The sequence below is a fragment of the Phalangium opilio genome, unplaced genomic scaffold (genome assembly GCF_054372755.1).
Source record: "Phalangium opilio isolate 3A_F unplaced genomic scaffold, DU_Popi_V2 ptg000056l_1, whole genome shotgun sequence".
In the NCBI taxonomy this organism is placed as follows: Eukaryota; Metazoa; Arthropoda; class Arachnida; order Opiliones; family Phalangiidae; genus Phalangium; species Phalangium opilio.
In genome coordinates, this window is record NW_028324175.1 from 2441782 (window position 1) to 2457891 (window position 16110).

The window sequence follows — 16110 nt, forward strand, 5'->3', positions numbered from 1 at the left end:
CCTAAGGACATCCCCGTATCTCCAGTAGAAACAGAGTTAGGAGCCTGCAAAGTATAGTCTAATGCATTTTCTATGGAGGGGTTTGTTTTTTCACGTATTGCTTAATTACTTGACCCTGATCTTTCGATTAAAAATAATAACATATCTTTAGTGTAGCGGTTATCGCATCCGCCTCACTCCCGGAAGGCCACAGGTTCGAAACCGCGAAGTTTTTTTTTATAATTATCCGAACATTTGTGTCAAGGTCACATTATTTACATCCCCGTATCTCTGGTAGAACCAGAGTTACGAGCCTCCAGAATTTAGTCTAATGTATTTCCTATGGAGGGGGTTTGTTTGTTTACGATTAGCTTAATTACTCGACTACTGTTTGTCGTAGCCCTAATTCTTGGTATGGCTAGATGAAGGACAAATTGGTCTATAACATACTCAATGGACATCCCCGTATCTCCAGTAGAAACAGAGTTACGAGCCTGCAAAGTTTATTTTCAAAAATCAAAAGTAACCTTCTAACAATAAGTGAGACAAAAAATAAGTTGACGACGATATTGCGGTAGCCTCAAGTTTAAAGTATCCTTGTATGGGGAGCAAAGAGTACTATAACATATCCAAAGGAGATCCCAGTATCTCTTGTAGAACAAGAGTTATGAGCCTCCAAAGTTTAGTGCAAAAATCATAAGTAACATAATAAAAATAAGAGAGACGATACAAAAGTTGACGAACATTTTGCTTAATATCTCGGACCCTGTTTGTCCTAGCTCAATGTTTTTAGTATGGTTAGATGGGGGACAATTTGGACTATAACATATCCTAAGGACATCCCCGTATCTCTAGTAGCCACAGAGTTATGGGCCTGCAAAATATAGTCTAATGCATTTGCTATGGACGGGTTGTTTGTTTACGTTTAGCTTAATTACTCGACTACTGTTTGTCGTAGCCCTAATTCTTGGTATGGCTAGATGAAGGACAAATTGGTCTATAACATACTCAAAGGACATCCCCGTATCTCCAGTAGAAACAGAGTTACGAGCCTGCAAAATTTATTTTCAATGGTTAGCGCGTTCGGCTGTTAACTAATAGGTTAGTGGTTCGAGCCCACCCGGGAGCGGCGTTGTGGGATCTCAAATGTAACGTAGAAAGCCAAAGTTTTTCCACAATACCTGACGATCATTTAATTTTTGGGCTTCCGTGGCGCAATGGTTAGGGCGTTCGGCTGTTAACCAATAGGTTGGTGGTTCGAGCCCATCCGGCAGCGGTGTTGTGAGGCCTCAGATGTGAAGTAAAAAGTCAAAGTTTTACCTCAATACCTGACGAAAATTTTATTTTTGGGCTACAGTGGCGCAATGGTCAGCGCGTTCAGCTGTTAACCGAAAGGTTGGTGGTTCGAGCCCTCCCGGGAACGGTGTTGTGACGTCTCAGATGTAACGTAAAATGTCAGAGTTTTTCCAAAACACCTGACGAACATTTAACTTTTGGGCTTCCGCGGCGCAATGGTTAGCGCGTTCAGCTGTTAATCGAAAGGTTGGTGGTTCGAGCCCGCCCGGAAGAGGTATTGTGTGGTCTCAGATGTAGCGTAAATAGCCAAAGTTTTTCCGCAATACCTGACGACCATTTTTTTTGGGCGTCCGTGGCGCAATGGTTAGCGCGTTCGGCTGTTAACCGAAAGGTTGGTGGTTCGAGCCCATCCGGGAGCGGTGTTGTGAGGCCTCAGATGTGAAGTAAAAAGTCAAAGTTTTACCTCAATACCTGACGAAAATTTAATTTTTCTGCTTCAGTGACGCAATGGTTAGCGCGTTCGGCTGTTAACCGAAAGGTTGGTGGTTCGAGCCCATCCGGGAGCGGTGTTGTGAGGCCTCAGATGTGAAGTAAAAAGTCAAAGTTTTACCTCAATACCTGACGAAAATTTAATTTTTCTGCTTCAGTGACGCAATGGTTAGCGCGTTCGGCTATTAACCAATAGGTTGGTGGTTCGAGCCCATTCGGGAGAAGTGTTGTGACGTCTCAGATGTAACGTAAAATGTCGGAGTTTTTCCACAATACTTGACGAACATTTAATTTTTGGGCTTCAGTGGCGCAATGGTCAGCGCGTTCAGCTGTTAACCGAAAGGTTGGTGGTTCGAGCCCAAACGAGAGAGGTTTTGTGGGGTCTCAGATGTAGCGTGAAAAGTCGTAACTTTTCAACAATACCTGACAACCATTTAATTTTTGGGCGTCCGTGGCGCAATGGCTAGCGCGTTCGGCTGTTAACCGAAAGGTTGGTGGTTCGAGCCCATCCGGGAGCGGTGTTGTGACGTCTCAGATGTTACGTAAAATGTCAGAGTTTTTCCACAATACCTGACAACCATTTAATTTCGGAGCTTCCGTGGCGCAGTAATTAGCGCGTCCAGCTCATAATCGAAAGTTTGGTGGTTCGAGCCCACCCGGAAGAGGTGATGTGGGGTCTCAGATGTAGCGTAAAAAGTCAAAACTTTTCCACAATACGTGACAACCATTTAATTTCTGATCTTCCGTGGCTCAAAGGTTAGCGCGTTCGGCTGATAACCAATAGGTTGGTGGTTCGAGCCCACCCGGGAGCGGTGTTTTTGGATCTCAAATGTAACGTAAATAGCCAAAGTTTTTCCACAATACCTGACGACCATTTAATTTTTGGGCCTCAGTGGCGAATGGTTAGCGCGTTCGGCTGTTAACCGAAAGGTTGGTGGTTCGAGCCCATCCGGGAGCGGTGTTGTGAGGTCTCAGATGTGAAGTAAAAAGTCAAGGTTTTACCTCAATACCTGACGAAAATTTAATTTTTGGGCTACAGTGGCGCAATGGTCAGCGCGTTCAGCTGTTAACCGAAAGGTTGGTGGTTCGAGCCCTCCCAGGAGCGGTGTTGTGACGTCTCAGATGTAACGTAAAATGTCAGAGTTTTTCCAAAACACCTGACGAACATTTAACTTTTGGGCTTCCGTGGCGCAATGGTTAGCGCGTTCAGCTCTTAATCGAAAGGTTGGTGGTTCGAGCCCGCCCGGAAGAGGTATTGTGTGGTCTCAGATGTAGCGTAAAAAGTCAAAACTTTTCCACAATACGTGACAACCATTTAATTTCTCAGCTTCCGTGGCTCAATGGTTAGCGCGTTCGGCTGTTAATCGAAAGGTTGGTGGTTCGAGCCCATCCGGGAGCGGTGTTGTGAGGTCTCAGATGTAGCGTGAAAAGTCAAACTTTTTCCATAATACGTGATAACCATTTATTTTCAGAGCTTCCGTGGCTCAATGGTTAGCGCGTTCGGCTGATAACCAATAGGTTGGTGGTTCGAGCCCACCCGGGAGCGGTGTTTTTGGATCTCAAATGTAACGTAAATAGCCAAAGTTTTTCCACAATACCTGACGACCATTTAATTTTTGGGCCTCAGTGGCGAATGGTTAGCGCGTTCGGCTGTTAACCGAAAGGTTGGTGGTTCGAGCCCATCCGGGAGCGGTGTTGTGAGGTCTCAGATGTGAAGTAAAAAGTCAAGGTTTTACCTCAATACCTGACGAAAATTTAATTTTTGGGCTACAGTGGCGCAATGGTCAGCGCGTTCAGCTGTTAACCGAAAGGTTGGTGGTTCGAGCCCTCCCGGGAGCGGTGTTGTGACGTCTCAGATGTAACGTAAAATGTCAGAGTTTTTCCAAAACACCTGACGGACATTTAACTTTTGGGCTTCCGTGGCGCAATGGTTAGCGCGTTCAGCTCTTAATCGAAAGGTTGGTGGTTCGAGCCCGCCCGGAAGAGGTATTGTGTGGTCTCAGATGTAGCGTAAAAAGTCAAAACTTTTCCACAATACGTGACAACCATTTAATTTCTCAGCTTCCGTGGCTCAATGGTTAGCGCGTTCGGCTGTTAATCGAAAGGTTGGTGGTTCGAGCCCATCCGGGAGCGGTGTTGTGAGGTCTCAGATGTAGCGTGAAAAGTCAAACTTTTTCCATAATACGTGATAACCATTTATTTTCAGAGCTTCCGTGGCTCAATGGTTAGCGCGTTCGGCTGTTAACCAATAGGTTGGTGGTTCGAGCCCACCCGGGAGCGGTGTTTTGGGATCTCAAATGTAACGTAAATAGCCAAAGTTTTTCCACAATACCTGACGACCATTTAATTTTTGGGCCTCAGTGGCGCAATGGTTAGCGCGTTCAGCTGTTAACCGAAAGGTTGGTGGTTCGAGCCCACCCGGGAGAGGTGTTGTGGGGTCTCAAATGTAACGTAGAAAGCCAAAGTCTTTCCACAATACCTGACAACCGTTTAATTTCTGAGCTTCCGTGGCTCAATGGTTAGCGCGTTCAGCTGTTAAGCAATAGGTTGGTGGTTCGAGCCCAAACGAGAGAGGATTTGTGGGGTCTCAGAAGTAGCGTGAAGAGTCGTAACTTTTCAACAATACCTGACAACCATTTAATTATTGGGCGTCCGTGGCTCAATGGTTAGCGCGTTCGGCTGTTAACCAATAGGTTGGTGGTTCGAGCCCACCCGGGAGCGGTGTTTTGGGATCTCAAATGTAACGTAAATAGCCAAAGTTTTTCCACAATACCTGACGACCATTTAATTTTTGGGCCTCAGTGGCGCAATGGTTAGCGCGTTCAGCTGTTAACCGAAAGGTTGGTGGTTCGAGCCCACCCGGGAGAGGTGTTGTGGGGTCTCAAATGTAACGTAGAAAGCCAAAGTTTTTCCACAATTCCTGACAACCGTATAATTTCTGAGCTTCCGTGGCTCAATGGTTAGCGCGTTCAGCTGTTAACCAATAGGTTGGTGGTTCGAGCCCACCCGGGAGCGGTGATGTGTGATCTCAAATGTAACGTAGAAAGCCAAAGTTTTTCCACAATACCTGACGACCATTTAATTTTTGGGCTTCCGTGGCGCAATGGTTAGCGCGTTCGGCTGTTAACCAATAGGTTGGTGGTTCGAGCCCATCCGGCAGCGGTGTTGTGAGGCCTCAGATGTGAAGTAAAAAGTCAAAGTTTTACCTCAATACCTGACGAAAATTTAATTTTTGGGCTTCAGTGGCGCAATGGTTAGCGCGTTCGGCTATTAACCAATAGGTTGGTGGTTCGAGCCCATCCGGGAGAAGTGTTGTGACGTCTCAGATGTAACGTAAAATGTCAGAGTTTTTCCACAATACCTGACGAACATTTAATTTTTGGGCTTCAGTGGCGCAATGGTCAGCGCGTTCAGCTGTTAACCGAAGGGTTGGTGGTTCGAGCCCAAACGAGAGAGGTTTTGTGGGGTCTCAGATGTAGCGTGAAAAGTCGTAACTTTTCAACAATACCTGACAACCATTTAATTTATGAGCTTCCGTGGCTCAATGGTTAGCGCGTTCAGCTGTTAACCAATAGGTTGGTGGTTCGAGCCCACCCGGTAGCGGTGTTGTGTGATCTCAAATGTAACGTAGAAAGCCAAAGTTTTTCCACAATACCTGACGACCATTTAATTTTTGGGCTTCCGTGGCGCAATGGTTAGCGCGTTCGGCTGTTAACCGAAAGGTTGGTGGTTCGAGCCCAAACGAGAGAGGTTTTGTGGGGTCTCAGATGTAGCGTGAAAAGTCGTAACTTTTCAACAATACCTGACAACCATTTAATTTTTGGGCGTCCGTGGCGCAATGGCTAGCGCGTTCGGCTGTTAACCGAAAGGTTGGTTTTTTCGAGCCCATCCGGGAGCGGTGTTGTGACGTCTCAGATGTTACGTAAAATGTCAGAGTTTTTCCACAATACCTGACAACCATTTAATTTCGGAGCTTCCGTGGCGCAGTAATTAGCGCGTCCAGCTCTTAATCGAAAGGTTGGTGGTTCGAGCCCACCCGGATGAGGTGTTGTGGGGTTTCAGATGTAGCGTTAAAAGTCAAAACTTTTCCACAATACGTGACAACCATTTAATTTCTGATCTTCCGTGGCTCAAAGGTTAGCGCGTTCGGCTGATAACCAATAGGTTGGTGGTTCGAGCCCACCCGGGAGCGGTGTTTTTGGATCTCAAATGTAACGTAAATAGCCAAAGTTTTTCCACAATACCTGACGACCATTTAATTTTTGGGCCTCAGTGGCGAATGGTTAGCGCGTTCGGCTGTTAACCGAAAGGTTGGTGGTTCGAGCCCATCCGGGAGCGGTGTTGTGAGGTCTCAGATGTGAAGTAAAAAGTCAAGGTTTTACCTCAATACCTGACGAAAATTTAATTTTTGGGCTACAGTGGCGCAATGGTCAGCGCGTTCAGCTGTTAACCGAAAGGTTGATGGTTCGAGCCCTCCCGGGAGCGGTGTTGTGACGTCTCAGATGTAACGTAAAATGTCAGAGTTTTTCCAAAACACCTGACGAACATTTAACTTTTGGGCTTCCGTGGCGCAATGGTTAGCGCGTTCAGCTGTTAATCGAAAGGTTGGTGGTTCGAGCCCGCCCGGAAGAGGTATTGTGTGGTCTCAGATGTAGCGTAAAAAGTCAAAACTTTTCCACAATACGTGACATCCATTTAATTTCTCAGCTTCCGTGGCTCAATGGTTAGCGCGTTCGGCTGTTAATCGAAAGGTTGGTGGTTCGAGCCCATCCGGGAGCGGTGTTGTGAGGTCTCAGATGTAGCGTGAAAAGTCAAACTTTTTCCATAATACGTGATAACCATTTATTTTCAGAGCTTCCGTGGCTCAATGGTTAGCGCGTTCGGCTGTTAACCAATAGGTTGGTGGTTCGAGCCCACCCGGGAGCGGTGTTTTGGGATCTCAAATGTAACGTAAATAGCCAAAGTTTTTCCACAATACCTGACGACCATTTAATTTTTGGGCCTCAGTGGCGTAATGGTTAGCGCGTTCAGCTGTTAACCGAAAGGTTGGTGGTTCGAGCCCACCCGGGAGAGGTGTTGTGGGGTCTCAAATGTAACGTAGAAAGCCAAAGTCTTTCCACAATACCTGACAACCGTTTAACTTCTGAGCTTCCGTGGCTCAATGGTTAGCGCGTTCAGCTGTTAAGCAATAGGTTGGTGGTTCGAGCCCAAACGAGAGAGGATTTGTGGGGTCTCAGAAGTAGCGTGAAAAGTCGTAACTTTTCAACAATACCTGACAACCATTTAATTATTGGGCGTCCGTGGCGCAATGGTTAGCGCGTTCGGCTGTTAACCAATAGGTTGGTGGTTCGAGCCCATCCGGGAGCGGTGTTGTGAGGTCTTAGATGTGACGTAAAAAGTCAAGGTTTTTACACAATATCTGACGAGCATCTAATTTTTGGGCTTCCGTGGCGCAATGGTTAGCGCGTTCAGCTGTTAATCGAAAGGTTGGTGGTTCGAGCCCACCCGGGAGAGGTGTTGTGGGGTCTCAAATGTAACGTAGAAAGCCAAAGTTTTTCCACAATACCTGACAACCGTTTAATTTCTGAGCTTCCGTGGCTCAATGGTTAGCGCGTTCAGCTGTTAACCAATAGGTTGGTGGTTCGAGCCCACCCGGGAGCGGTGTTGTGTGATCTCAATTGTAACGTAGAAAGCCAAAGTTTTTCCACAATACCTGACGACCATTTAATTTTTGGGCTTCCGTGGCGCAATGGTTAGCGCGTTCGGCTGTTAACCGAAAGGTTGGTGGTTCGAGCCCATCCGGCAGCGGTGTTGTGAGGTCTTAGATGTGACGTAAAAAGTCAAGGTTTTTACACAATATCTGACGAGCATCTAATTTTTGGGCTTCCGTGGCGCAATGGTTAGCGCGTTCAGCTGTTAATCGAAAGGTTGGTGGTTCGAGCCCACCCGGGAGAGGTGTTGTGGGGTCTCAAATGTAACGTAGAAAGCCAAAGTTTTTCCACAATACCTGACAACCGTTTAATTTCTGAGCTTCCGTGGCTCAATGGTTAGCGCGTTCAGCTGTTAACCAATAGGTTGGTGGTTCGAGCCCACCCGGGAGCGGTGTTGTGTGATCTCAATTGTAACGTAGAAAGCCAAAGTTTTTCCACAATACCTGACGACCATTTAATTTTTGGGCTTCCGTGGCGCAATGGTTAGCGCGTTCGGCTGTTAACCGAAAGGTTGGTGGTTCGAGCCCATCCGGCAGCGGTGTTGTGAGGCCTAGGATGTGAAGTAAAAAGTCAAAGTTTTACCTCAATACCTGACGAAAATTTAATTTTTGGGCTTCAGTGGCGCAATGGTTAGCGCGTTCGGCTGTTAACCAATAGGTTGGTGGTTCGAGCCCACCCGGGAGCGGTGTTTTGGGATCTCAAATGTAACGTAAATAGCCAAAGTTTTTCCACAATACCTGACGACCATTTAATTTTTGGGCCTCAGTGGCGCAATGGTTAGCGCGTTCAGCTGTTAACCGAAAGGTTGGTGGTTCGAGCCCACCCGGGAGGGGTGTTGTGGGGTCTCAAATGTAACGTAGAAAGCCAAAGTCTTTCCACAATACCTGACAACCGTTTAATTTCTGAGCTTCCGTGGCTCAATGGTTAGCGCGTTCAGCTGTTAAGCAATAGGTTGGTGGTTCGAGCCCATCCGGGAGAAGTGTTGTGACGTCTCAGATGTAACGTAAAATGTCAGAGTTTTTCCACAATACCTGACGAACATTTAATTTTTGGGCCTCAGTGGCGCAATGGTTAGCGCGTTCAGCTGTTAACCGAAAGGTTGGTGGTTCGAGCCCACCCGGGAGAGGTGTTGTGGGGTCTCAAATGTAACGTAGAAAGCCAAAGTCTTTCCACAATACCTGACAACCGTTTAATTTCTGAGCTTCCGTGGCTCAATGGTTAGCGCGTTCAGCTGTTAAGCAATAGGTTGGTGGTTCGAGCCCAAACGAGAGAGGATTTGTGGGGTCTCAGAAGTAGCGTGAAAAGTCGTAACTTTTCAACAATACCTGACAACCATTTAATTATTGGGCGTCCGTGGCGCAGTGGTTAGCGCGTTCGGCTGTTAACCAATAGGTTGGTGGTTCGAGCCCATCCGGGAGCGGTGTTGTGAGGTCTTAGATGTGACGTAAAAAGTCAAGGTTTTTACACAATATCTGACGAGCATCTAATTTTTGGGCTTCCGTGGCGCAATGGTTAGCGCGTTCAGCTGTTAATCGAAAGGTTGGTGGTTCGAGCCCACCCGGGAGAGGTGTTGTGGGGTCTCAAATGTAACGTAGAAAGCCAAAGTTTTTCCACAATACCTGACAACCGTTTAATTTCTGAGCTTCCGTGGCTCAATGGTTAGCGCGTTCAGCTGTTAACCAATAGGTTGGTGGTTCGAGCCCACCCGGGAGCGGTGTTGTGTGATCTCAATTGTAACGTAGAAAGCCAAAGTTTTTCCACAATACCTGACGACCATTTAATTTTTGGGCTTCCGTGGCGCAATGGTTAGCGCGTTCGGCTGTTAACCGAAAGGTTGGTGGTTCGAGCCCATCCGGCAGCGGTGTTGTGAGGCCTCAGATGTGAAGTAAAAAGTCAAAGTTTTACCTCAATACCTGACGAAAATTTAATTTTTGGGCTTCAGTGGCGCAATGGTTAGCGCGTTCGGCTGTTAACCAATAGGTTGGTGGTTCGAGCCCACCCGGGAGCGGTGTTTTGGGATCTCAAATGTAACGTAAATAGCCAAAGTTTTTCCACAATACCTGACGACCATTTAATTTTTGGGCCTCAGTGGCGCAATGGTTAGCGCGTTCAGCTGTTAACCGAAAGGTTGGTGGTTCGAGCCCACCCGGGAGGGGTGTTGTGGGGTCTCAAATGTAACGTAGAAAGCCAAAGTCTTTCCACAATACCTGACAACCGTTTAATTTCTGAGCTTCCGTGGCTCAATGGTTAGCGCGTTCAGCTGTTAAGCAATAGGTTGGTGGTTCGAGCCCATCCGAGAGAAGTGTTGTGACGTCTCAGATGTAACGTAAAATGTCAGAGTTTTTTATAGGGAATTTAGCTGAATTCGGTCAAAAATTTCTCCAGAAAAAAATGCATTCAAAAAAGTACCGAAAAAATCGCATGTTTTTCTTCTTCAAGATACAAAATCCGTGACAACGATTTCTTATTTAAAATTGAATTTTAACAGTTTTTTGATTGAATATCGTTACATTTGCTTGAATTAAAGCAAAAAGCATAAAAATAATGGTTTCAGTGAACATATTTGAAAATAGTGAAGAAATACTCAAAGTAAGCTTCTTTGGCCGTGAAACGTCGATTTTGAAAATGTTATTAAAAATCGAGGTACATTTTTATTTATTGTTCAATCGAGATGAAATCACTTTTAATGAGTGTTTTATAGGGAATTAAGCTGAATTCGGTCAAAAATTTCTCCAGAAAAAAATGCCTTCAAAAAAGTACCGAAAAAATCGCATGTTTTTCTTCTTCAAGATACAAAATCCGTGACAACGATTTCTTATTTAAAATTGAATTTTAACAGTTTTTTGATTGAATATCGTTACATTTGCTTGGATTAAAGCAAAAAGCATAAAAATAATGGTTTCAGTGAACATATTTGAAAATAGTGAACAAATACTCAAAATGTTTTTCTTAGGCCGAGTTACGTTGATTGTGAAAATGTTATTAAAAATCGAGGTACATTTTTATTTATTGTTCAATCGAGATGAAATCACTTTTATTGAGTGTTTTATAGGGAATTAAGCTGAATTCGGTCAAAAATTTTTCCAGAAAAAAATGCATTCAAAAAAGTACCGAAAAAATCGCATGTTTTTTTTCAAGATACAAAATCCGTGACAACGATTTCTTATTTAAAATTGAATTTTAACAGTTTGTTAAATGAATATCGTTACATTTGCTTGAATTAAAGCAAAAAGTATAAAAATAATGGTTTCAGTGGTTATTTTTGAAAATAGTGAAGAAATACTCAAAATATGCTTCTTTGGCCGTGAAACGTCGATTTTGAAAATGTTATTAAAAATCGAGGTACATTTTTATTTATTGTTCAATCGAGATGAAATCACTTTTAATGAGTGTTTTATAGGGAATTAAGCTGAATTCGGTCAAAAATTTCTCCAGAAAAAAATTCATTCAAAAAAGTACCGAAAAAATCGCAGGTTTTTCTTCTTCAAGACACAAAATCCGTGAATACGATTTCTTATTGAAAATTGAATTTTAACAGTTTTTTGAATGAATATCGTTACATTGCTTGAATTAAAGCAAAAAGAATAAAAATAATGGTTTCAATGAATATATTTGAAAATAGTGAAGAAATACTCAAAGTATGCTTCTTTGGCCGTGAAACGTCGATTTTGAAAATGTTATTAAAAATCGAGTTAATTTTTAATTATTGTTCAATCGAGATGAAATCACTTTCAATGAGTGTTTTATAGGCAATTAAGCTGAATTCAGTCAAACATTTCTCCAGAAAAAATGCATTCAAAAGTGTACCGAAAAAATCGCATGTTTTTTCTTCTTCAAGATACAAAATCCGTGACAACGATTTCTTATTGAAAAATTGAATTTTAACAGTTTTTTGAATGAATATCGTTACATTTGCTTGAATTAAAGCAAAAAGTATAAAAATAATGGTTTCAGTGAATATATTTGTAAATAGTGAACAAATACTCAAAATGTTTTTCTTAGGCCGAGTTACGTCGATTTTGAAAATGTTATTAAAAATCGAGGTACATTTTTATTTATTGTTCAATCGAGATGAAATCACTTTTAATGAGTGTTTTATTGGGAATTAAGCTGAATTCGGTCAAAAATTTCTCCAGAAAAAAATGCATTCAAAAAAGTACCGAAAAAATCGCATGTTTTCTATCTTCAAGATACAAAATCCGTGACAACGATTTCTTATTTAAAATTGAATTTTAACAGTTTGTTGAATGAATATCGTTACATTTGCTTGCATTAAAGCAAAAAGTATAAAAATAATGGTTTCAGTGGTTATTTTTGAAAATAGTGAAGAAATACTCAAAATATGCTTCTTTGGCCGTGAAAAGTCGATTTTGAAAATGTTATTAAAAATCGAGGTACATTTTTATTTATTGTTCAATCGAGATGAAATCACTTTTATTGAGTGTTTTATAGGGAATTAAGCTGAATTCGGTCAAAAATTTCTCCTGAAAAAAATGCATTCAAAAAAGTACCGAAAAAATCGCATGTTTTTCTTCTTCAAGATACAAAATCCGTGACAACGATTTCTTATTGAAAAATTTAATTTTAACAGTTTTTTGATTGAATATCGTTACATTTGCTTGAATTAAAGCAAAAAGGATAAAAATAATGGTTTCAGTGAACATATTTGAAAATAGTGAAGAAATACTCAAAGTAAGCTTCTTTGGCCGTGAAACGTCGATTTTGAAAATGTTATTAAAAATCGAGGTAAATTTTTAATTATTGTTCAATCGAGATGAAATCACTTTCAATGAGTGTTTTATAGGGAATTAGGCTGAATTCGGTCAAACATTTCTCCAGAAAAAAATGCATTCAAAAGTGTACCGAAAAAATCGCATGTTTTTTTTCTTCAAGATACAAAATCCGTGACAACGATTTCTTATTTAAAATTGAATTTTAACAGTTTGTTGAATGAATATCGTTACATTTGCTTGAATTAACGCAAAAATTACAAAAATAATGGTTTCAGTGGTTATATTTGAAAACAGTGAACAAATACTCAAATTGTTTTTCTTAGGCCGAGTTACGTCGATTTTGAAAATGTTATTAAAAATCGAGGTACATTTTTATTTATTGTTCAATCGAGATGAAATCACTTTCAATGAGTGTTTTATAGGGAATTAAGCTGAATTCGGTCAAAAATTTCTCCAGAAAAAAATGCATTCAAAAAAGTACCGAAAAAATCGCATGTTTTTCTTCTTCAAGATACAAAATCCGTGACAACGATTTCTTATTTAAAATTGAATTTTAACAGTTTTTTGATTGAATATCGTTACATTTGCTTGAATTAAAGCAAAAAGCATAAAAATAATGGTTTCAGTGAACATATTTGAAAATAGTGAAGAAATACTCAAAGTAAGCTTCTTTGGCCGTGAAACGTCGATTTTGAAAATGTTATTAAAAATCGAGGTACATTTTTATTTATTGTTCAATCGAGATGAAATCACTTTTAATGAGTGTTTTATAGGGAATTAAGCTGAATTCGGTCAAAAATTTCTCCAGAAAAAAATGCCTTCAAAAAAGTACCGAAAAAATCGCATGTTTTTCTTCTTCAAGATACAAAATCCGTGACAACGATTTCTTATTTAAAATTGAATTTTAACAGTTTTTTGATTGAATATCGTTACATTTGCTTGGATTAAAGCAAAAAGCATAAAAATAATGGTTTCAGTGAACATATTTGAAAATAGTGAACAAATACTCAAAATGTTTTTCTTAGGCCGAGTTACGTTGATTGTGAAAATGTTATTAAAAATCGAGGTACATTTTTATTTATTGTTCAATCGAGATGAAATCACTTTTATTGAGTGTTTTATAGGGAATTAAGCTGAATTCGGTCAAAAATTTTTCCAGAAAAAAATGCATTCAAAAAAGTACCGAAAAAATCGCATGTTTTTTTTCAAGATACAAAATCCGTGACAACGATTTCTTATTTAAAATTGAATTTTAACAGTTTGTTAAATGAATATCGTTACATTTGCTTGAATTAAAGCAAAAAGTATAAAAATAATGGTTTCAGTGGTTATTTTTGAAAATAGTGAAGAAATACTCAAAATATGCTTCTTTGGCCGTGAAACGTCGATTTTGAAAATGTTATTAAAAATCGAGGTACATTTTTATTTATTGTTCAATCGAGATGAAATCACTTTTAATGAGTGTTTTATAGGGAATTAAGCTGAATTCGGTCAAAAATTTCTCCAGAAAAAAATTCATTCAAAAAAGTACCGAAAAAATCGCAGGTTTTTCTTCTTCAAGACACAAAATCCGTGAATACGATTTCTTATTGAAAATTGAATTTTAACAGTTTTTTGAATGAATATCGTTACATTGCTTGAATTAAAGCAAAAAGTATAAAAATAATGGTTTCAATGAATATATTTGAAAATAGTGAAGAAATACTCAAAGTATGCTTCTTTGGCCGTGAAACGTCGATTTTGAAAATGTTATTAAAAATCGAGTTAATTTTTAATTATTGTTCAATCGAGATGAAATCACTTTCAATGAGTGTTTTATAGGCAATTAAGCTGAATTCAGTCAAACATTTCTCCAGAAAAAATGCATTCAAAAGTGTACCGAAAAAATCGCATGTTTTTTCTTCTTCAAGATACAAAATCCGTGACAACGATTTCTTATTGAAAAATTGAATTTTAACAGTTTTTTGAATGAATATCGTTACATTTGCTTGAATTAAAGCAAAAAGTATAAAAATAATGGTTTCAGTGAATATATTTGTAAATAGTGAACAAATACTCAAAATGTTTTTCTTAGGCCGAGTTACGTCGATTTTGAAAATGTTATTAAAAATCGAGGTACATTTTTATTTATTGTTCAATCGAGATGAAATCACTTTTAATGAGTGTTTTATTGGGAATTAAGCTGAATTCGGTCAAAAATTTCTCCAGAAAAAAATGCATTCAAAAAAGTACCGAAAAAATCGCATGTTTTTTATCTTCAAGATACAAAATCCGTGACAACGATTTCTTATTTAAAATTGAATTTTAACAGTTTGTTGAATGAATATCGTTACATTTGCTTGCATTAAAGCAAAAAGTATAAAAATAATGGTTTCAGTGGTTATTTTTGAAAATAGTGAAGAAATACTCAAAATATGCTTCTTTGGCCGTGAAAAGTCGATTTTGAAAATGTTATTAAAAATCGAGGTACATTTTTATTTATTGTTCAATCGAGATGAAATCACTTTTATTGAGTGTTTTATAGGGAATTAAGCTGAATTCGTTCAAAAATTTCTCCTGAAAAAAATGCATTCAAAAAAGTACCGAAAAAATCGCATGTTTTTCTTCTTCAAGATACAAAATCCGTGACAACGATTTCTTATTGAAAAATTTAATTTTAACAGTTTTTTGATTGAATATCGTTACATTTGCTTGAATTAAAGCAAAAAGGATAAAAATAATGGTTTCAGTGAACATATTTGAAAATAGTGAAGAAATACTCAAAGTAAGCTTCTTTGGCCGTGAAACGTCGATTTTGAAAATGTTATTAAAAATCGAGGTAAATTTTTAATTATTGTTCAATCGAGATGAAATCACTTTCAATGAGTGTTTTATAGGGAATTAGGCTGAATTCGGTCAAACATTTCTCCAGAAAAAAATGCATTCAAAAGTGTACCGAAAAAATCGCATGTTTTTTTTCTTCAAGATACAAAATCCGTGACAACGATTTCTTATTTAAAATTGAATTTTAACAGTTTGTTGAATGAATATCGTTACATTTGCTTGAATTAACGCAAAAATTACAAAAATAATGGTTTCAGTGGTTATATTTGAAAACAGTGAACAAATACTCAAAATGTTTTTCTTAGGCCGAGTTACGTCGATTTTGAAAATGTTATAAAAAATCGAGGTACATTTTTATTTATTGTTCAATCGAGATGAAATCACTTTCAATGAGTGTTTTATAGGGAATTAAGCTGAATTCGGTCAAAAATTTCTCCAGAAAAAAATGCATTCAAAAAAGTACCGAAAAAATCGCATGTTTTTCTTCTTCAAGATACAAAATCCGTGACAACGATTTCTTATTTAAAATTGAATTTTAACAGTTTTTTGATTGAATATCGTTACATTTGCTTGAATTAACGCAAAAATTACAAAAATAATGGTTTCAGTGGTTATATTTGAAAACAGTGAACAAATACTCAAAATGTTTTTCTTAGGCCGAGTTACGTCGATTTTGAAAATGTTATTAAAAATCGAGGTACATTTTTATTTATTGTTCAATCGAGATGAAATCACTTTCAATGAGTGTTTTATAGGGAATTAAGCTGAATTCGGTCAAAAATTTCTCCAGAAAAAAATGCATTCAAAAAAGTACCGAAAAAATCGCATGTTTTTCTTCTTCAAGATACAAAATCCGTGACAACGATTTCTTATTTAAAATTGAATTTTAACAGTTTGTTAAATGAATATCGTTACATTTGCTTGAATTAAAGCAAAAAGTATAAAAATAATGGTTTCAGTGGTTATTTTTGAAAATAGTGAAGAAATACTCAAAATATGCTTCTTTGGCCGTGAAACGTCGATTTTGAAAATGTTATTAAAAATCGAGGTACATTTTTATTTATTGTTCAATCGAGATG

General features: G+C 39.3%; 3 non-coding genes across 3 annotated transcripts; all 3 read left to right on the plus strand.

Moving 5' to 3' along the window:
- The first annotated feature begins 2943 nt into the window (after nt 1–2943).
- Nucleotides 2944–3016, plus strand: TRNAK-CUU (transfer RNA lysine (anticodon CUU)). The gene has a single exon. It is a non-coding gene; the product is annotated as a tRNA-Lys (tRNA).
- Nucleotides 3017–3237: 221 nt separating this feature from the next.
- Nucleotides 3238–3310, plus strand: TRNAI-GAU (transfer RNA isoleucine (anticodon GAU)). The gene has a single exon. It is a non-coding gene; the product is annotated as a tRNA-Ile (tRNA).
- A 367-nt stretch (nt 3311–3677) lies between these two features.
- Nucleotides 3678–3750, plus strand: TRNAK-CUU (transfer RNA lysine (anticodon CUU)). The gene has a single exon. It is a non-coding gene; the product is annotated as a tRNA-Lys (tRNA).
- Nucleotides 3751–16110: the final 12360 nt, after the last annotated feature.